Here is a 6,000-nt window from a genome sequence, read left to right on the forward strand (position 1 = left end):
CATGGCTAACCAATGTTCATGTTCAAATGTACAACGTTTAGTCGGAATTGAGTACCGAGAAAATTATTGAACATGGTTATAAACATGCGCGCTCGCAAATTTTGTGACAGTCTCGACGCTCGGCGTTGCAGTCTCCGTAGGCTTACGTGGCATAGGCCGTGCGGCGTTGGTTCCGCGGCTGACACTAAGCGATGACCAATGAACAAACGAAAAAGATGACACAAGTGGAGACAGACGGCTGTTGAACTACGCAAACTGACGTGCATGCCAAAAGGTAGTACAAAAGTAAGCTAAATGCAACTGAAATCTGAAAAGTGAGAAGAGGGGGTTGCGGTGGCGGCAGATAATACTGCTGCCCCCTGCACCTTGAAAAGTGGGGTATGATCCCCCGACTATCCACCTTGTTCCTACATCCATCATCGAAACATCATACTGCACTGGCACAACCGAATGAGTGAGAAACAAGTGATATGTGCATTAAAAAATCATGACGACAGGGCATACACATCTTGAGTATGTGTACTTGTACATCTTTCTCAGTTGTTGGGCGCGATGACACTAACACACACGGCTTTCTGCAGATGCAGACGTCCTCCGAGTAGTCCACGACATGCAAAATTGGATTTGCTATGTCACCTTTGCGATCTGATGGACTAGCTCCACGAGCCGGCCTATTGGACGGGCCCTGCTTTGATCAGTCTAACTGACTGGTCACAAGGTACCGGTGAGATGGACTGACTCTGCTGTGGCCTGACCTGATGGACTGACCTGATGGATTGACCTCGCTGCGGACTGACCGGATTAGCTGACCTCGCTGTGGACTGACCGGATTAACTGACCTCGCTGTGGACTGACCGGATTAACTGACCTCGCTGTGGGCTGGCCTGATGAGCTGACCTCGCTGTGGGCTGGCCTGATGAGCTGACCTCGCTGTGGACTGACCTGATGAGCTGACCTCGCTGTGGACTGACCTGATGAGCTGACCTCGCCGTGGACTGACCAGATTAACTGACCTCGCTGTGGGCTGGCCTGATCAGCTGGCCTCGCTGTGGACTGACCTGATGAGCTGACCGGATGGCAAAGACTGACCCATCTCGTTCCACGCCGCGAAAACAATTCAGCGAACATTCACCAACAGAAGCACACGTGACCCATCGCAGCTGGCCTTTGATATCCAGCGAGTCCCTTCCGTAATAAGCCACGAGGACCTTGGCCTGACGATATCTACTGACTTGCCCTTTCATCAGCACGTTAATCAGCACGTTAATCTCAAAAATCAGTAAAGTCCTTGGGCCTCTCTACCCACTATCGCGACTTCCGCCTCGACATACTCTCAACGACATACATACGACTTACATTATTCCTGTGTTTGATTATTTTGACGTCGTATGTGACAGACTTTTGACAGCCAGCGGCCCTCCTAGACTTGACAGATCACAGAGGAGAGAAGCGGGACTCATCACCGGCGCACTCTACAGAACGCACATTCGCATGCTGTTGGGCGATTTGGGATGGAGCACTCAAGTCATGAAGAAACATACACAAACTGACGCTTTTCCACACCCTCATCCACAACCAGCATAAACTGCCGACAAACATCCTTGCACTTCAACCTGATACACGAGCACTTGCAGCAGGACGTCCACTACGCAATACAATGACACTCACATTACCACCGAACAGAACCTTAACATACCAAAACTCCTACATTCCATCAACTACGAGAAGATGGAGCTAACTCCCGTTTGAAGCGTCATCTATCCAGTCATCTCGTTCCTTCAAACGGGAAATATACCAGCGCTGCGGTGTGGCCGCGCCTCCGGTGTATCACAGCTTTAGATCTAGGCATGGCAACACCCTAAATACTAGGCTGAGATTAGGAATGTCGGATCTTAATGCTCACATGTTCGAAATTCAAAATCCAACTACACTTAGTCCCTTCTGCTTGTGTGGCTATTCATATTAAGATCCTACACACTATATTGAACAGGCCTCGCTATCATGAAATCAGAATTCCAATGCTACGTAAAACATAAGCTGTTCGGTGCATTAGCGAGGAACATTAGTCACAAAGATAAGACAGCAGTATTAGCCTTATTCCTCGGAAAAGGCAGGAGAATGGAGATATAGTTAGGTTGATATTTCGACAACATGCCTCCTCGAAACAATAGCAGAAGTGAATTAGTAAAGTTAGGTGAATTCATTTCTGCTATTGTTTCGAGAAAGGCATGCTGCCAAAATATGAACCTAAGTATATTTCCATTCTCCTGGTTCTTCCGAGGAATAAGACTAATACTACTGTCTTAGCTACGTAAAACAGATTGCATCATTCCAAACTTTTCTGAGCTTACAACGAGTAACTCAGTACCTTTCTCAAAGGTAACGGGTTTACACAATTGTACCGGGCAGGAGAAAGCAAAAATTTTCCAAGCATTCCTCTTTCAGACCGAACAATTCGCCTAAGCTTTCCGCGGTCGCGTGCAGCAGGCGGGCCACTGTGTAGTGTTGCCGGGCCGGGCGTCCGCCGTCGGCCCGGGACGGCTATATATGTAAACCGGAGCGGCGGCGGACGCCTGGCCCGTCTCGGCTTGCGGACCGGACGAGTGGCCGGTGGGTCGTGGGTTCCCCTGGCGGCGAGGACCATATCCTGTTATTGTTTGGAAAGGTGCTCAAGTTTGAGCGTTTTGCTCATGCGCCATTCCGCTCATCATATCACCTACTGCTTCACGCCCATGATCGAAAATAAACCCAAATAAATCAATCAAATGGACTGACCTCGCTGTGCGCTGTATTAATGGATTGACCTTACGAACTGACCTTGCTGTCGACTGACCTGATGGGCTGGCCATGCTGCAGACGGCATCTCCACCAGCTTCCTCTCGTTACGTCCATGGCCTGTCGTCGAATATCCGTAGATGGCCCAGACGCGGCCGTTCGGGGCAGTAATCGGTCGTCAGCCGCAGCGAAGTGCTTTTTAACCTGATGACTGTGCGAGCTCACTCCAGAAACAGACGCTCGTCTGCGGGACACGAGAGCGGAAATGGAACAGCACGACGACCTTTAAAAGCACACGCACACACAATATGTAATAATGACCGGCGCATGACGACACATAGATGAAAAATGACGCTGCTCTGCACTCCTTAAATTTTAAATAGTCATGCATGCCAGTGGTGTTCAGCACGCTTTGAATGCGTACATGATAGCACTGCCTCTGTGCTGGTGTTGGTGATCGACCTACCAAGGGGTTCAGTTATTTGCTTTCGAATAAGGCTAGGCCATGGATTATGCTGTTATTTCAGCCCAACATATTGCGAGTTACTTTCTGCCAAGGCCAAAGTGGTACGCCAAAGTTTACCGTCTGGTAAAGCAGAAAATTCAAGACCGCGCCATGATCATAATGCACCATTGGTGTACGCAGTAACAGAGGTCGATCCAAGGGAGATAATGGCGCGATCGAGAAAGGGAGGGGCTTGGTCTCGGGATTCCTTGGTCTCGGGACACAAAACTGTAGGAACGGATTCCGCTTTCTAACAAAAAAAAAAAATGGATGTCTTCGGCCCCCTCATATGATCAGGAAGAGCCCATGGGCGGAGATGAAGGGTTCAGGGGTAATCAAAAAGGATTCATGCCTGATGTGGAGGGGGAGGGGAGCTGTGCTTGGAAATCTTTTGGACACCTTTACGCTGTCCTGGGTCCTCTCCTTACACTGCTGGTGGAGTCGTACATTTTGACTTGTCAGACACCTCCATTGTCATTGCTTGGCCGGGCCCTGCGTTGTTGCCGGAGCTCCATAAGCTCAACCACAGGCTCACGGGCGCTCTTCATTGGTCTAGCGCTTCTCCTATCTCCTTCCACTCGTGGAAAGCCTGCGCGCTTTTCGGGGTCGTTATCTGATAACCTGCAGACGTTTGGTCACTCCGGACCCGCCACACCTGTGTCGGGTACTTTTTCCTTGTTCGGAGGACCCTTCACTGCTGCCGTGGGGCGGGGGGGGGGGGGGGGGGGTGGAAGGGGCACATGTTTACATGTCAGTACACTCTCGATCGCTCCAAGCTCCTCCACACTGGTCTTCAGTTTTTTTTTGCCCGGAGGGTCCTGCGATCTTTCCCAGTGCTCTCTACGTCAGCCTGCCGGGCACTCTTAATCGCCCGGTGGGGGGGGGGGGGGGGGGAGGCGAGCCATAGCGGGAGAGACGCGCCTCGGTGTTGTGGCGATGTGTCAGGCGTTCGCCTATCGTGGGCTGCATCCCAGCGTGGGGTCACTGGGCTAGGCCCCGTAGTAGTCAGATCGGTCCAGAGAAGCCCCGCTTCCCACGCGCCGGGGGTGGTGACCGCCTGAGTCGGTGTCAGTGTGGGCATGGTGGCAGAGCACGGCGCAGGAGGCTTGGAGTAACCGGTAGAAGGAGGCTCGTGACTGGAAAATACAGCTGAAGGCTGTACGTTTGGCTTAAGGTCGTGGCTGTGCGTATGGCAGGGTGTGGACAGCAAATGCGATGGAAGACCGACGGTAGGTACTGATGACCAGAAAGCGTGACTGAAGACTAAAAGTGACACTGAAGGCGAGCAAGTAAGCCGAGGCTCGGTAGCCAGTCTCAGGAAAAATCATAATATGGATGCGGGGAGAAGGCACAGGTAGAGAGACATATACGAAAAGAGACCAAGCGGCTTCGATTGGCCCCACCGTCACTCCTCACGCAATATCGTCGGGCCACGCGGCAGGCGTCCCAGTTAGGCACCCACTACTGGTAAGGTACAGGACAGGGTAACAGTAAAAAATGGAACAGGCCGCGTTACTTGAGAGGATGGAGAGAGAAGGGAGAGGAAAAACTGAGCAGAAGCCTGCGGGGGACGAGCTTATCTGTGGGGCTCTGAAAACAGCGACGCACGTGACCAACAAAGGCGAGTAAGCGTTTTTAAACGTCAAATCCGCACTAGGAATGCACGAAAAAGGGGCGAAACACCCGTGATCACAGAAATGGAACCTTCTGAGTGAATCGCAGTGCAGCTCACGTTCCGTTTTTGCCATCAGACTTCGGGCAGTAGGCTCAGCCGCACACGCGCAATGTAAATGGCCTCATTCTGGGCGCTGCGCATCAGTTAGTCCAAAGCAATGATGCCACGTATTTCTCCTCGCGCCCCAAGGGGCAAACTGAGTCACTCGCGAAGGCGCCAGCCGGTGTAAGAATGGTGCTTGTCGTCATTCCGGATATGAACGATCCAAATGAGGCTGATTCATGTCTGGATTGACGAATGGGTGAACGATAGGCTTAAAGAGTCATGCTCAGAGGCATCACCCTGCATACTTTTGAGAGGACTTAGGCCCACGGCCACTCTCACTATAGTGGTTTTAACCCCTGCTTTGCTCTTCTGAGCTCCTCCCCAATGCATATCAGCAAAGCGGAATTCTGAGCTTATGAAATGCAAAATTTATCGGAACTGCTGGCGCAATTGGTACCAAATCACATCACTCATATTAGCATGCTCATTTCGTACCAAATGCTACCCATATCAACTTCCTCGTACGTTACGCCAGTCTGGAAGTGTTGACGCATTTTTGATGAGATATCACGAGCGAAACGGGCAAACAAATGGGCTGCAATATACGGTAACTTTTTAAAGTAAAGGGCACTCCGGTCAAACAATGATCTACGTTTCCATCAACAATGGCAAGTATATTCTTCGCTCAATCGTGACTGCCGTGACATCTGAGCGCGCAGTCCATGGCGAAACGGAAGTAGCGACATTGGAAGTCAGAAATTCTACATTCGACATGCAGTGACTGCATCTGGCGGCCCCAGACGCGAACAGCTGAACCCGCTGCAGGTGGTTTGCTGCCCTGCCGATCTCGTCACCGTTGATGCGTCCCACCTCAAGTCTGAAGGCGGGCTTGAGGTCTTGAAGGCTCGCGGCTTGTCCACGAGAACGTGGTTATTTCCATCATTCCATAGCAAGAAGTCCAGTGGCAGCAGGTCAGGTGGACGCGAAGCCACTCCGCGGC

The sequence above is a fragment of the Pollicipes pollicipes genome, unplaced genomic scaffold, assembly GCF_011947565.3.
Source record: "Pollicipes pollicipes isolate AB1234 unplaced genomic scaffold, Ppol_2.1 Scaffold_7261;HRSCAF=8764_pilon_pilon_pilon, whole genome shotgun sequence".
In the NCBI taxonomy this organism is placed as follows: Eukaryota; Metazoa; Arthropoda; class Thecostraca; order Pollicipedomorpha; family Pollicipedidae; genus Pollicipes; species Pollicipes pollicipes.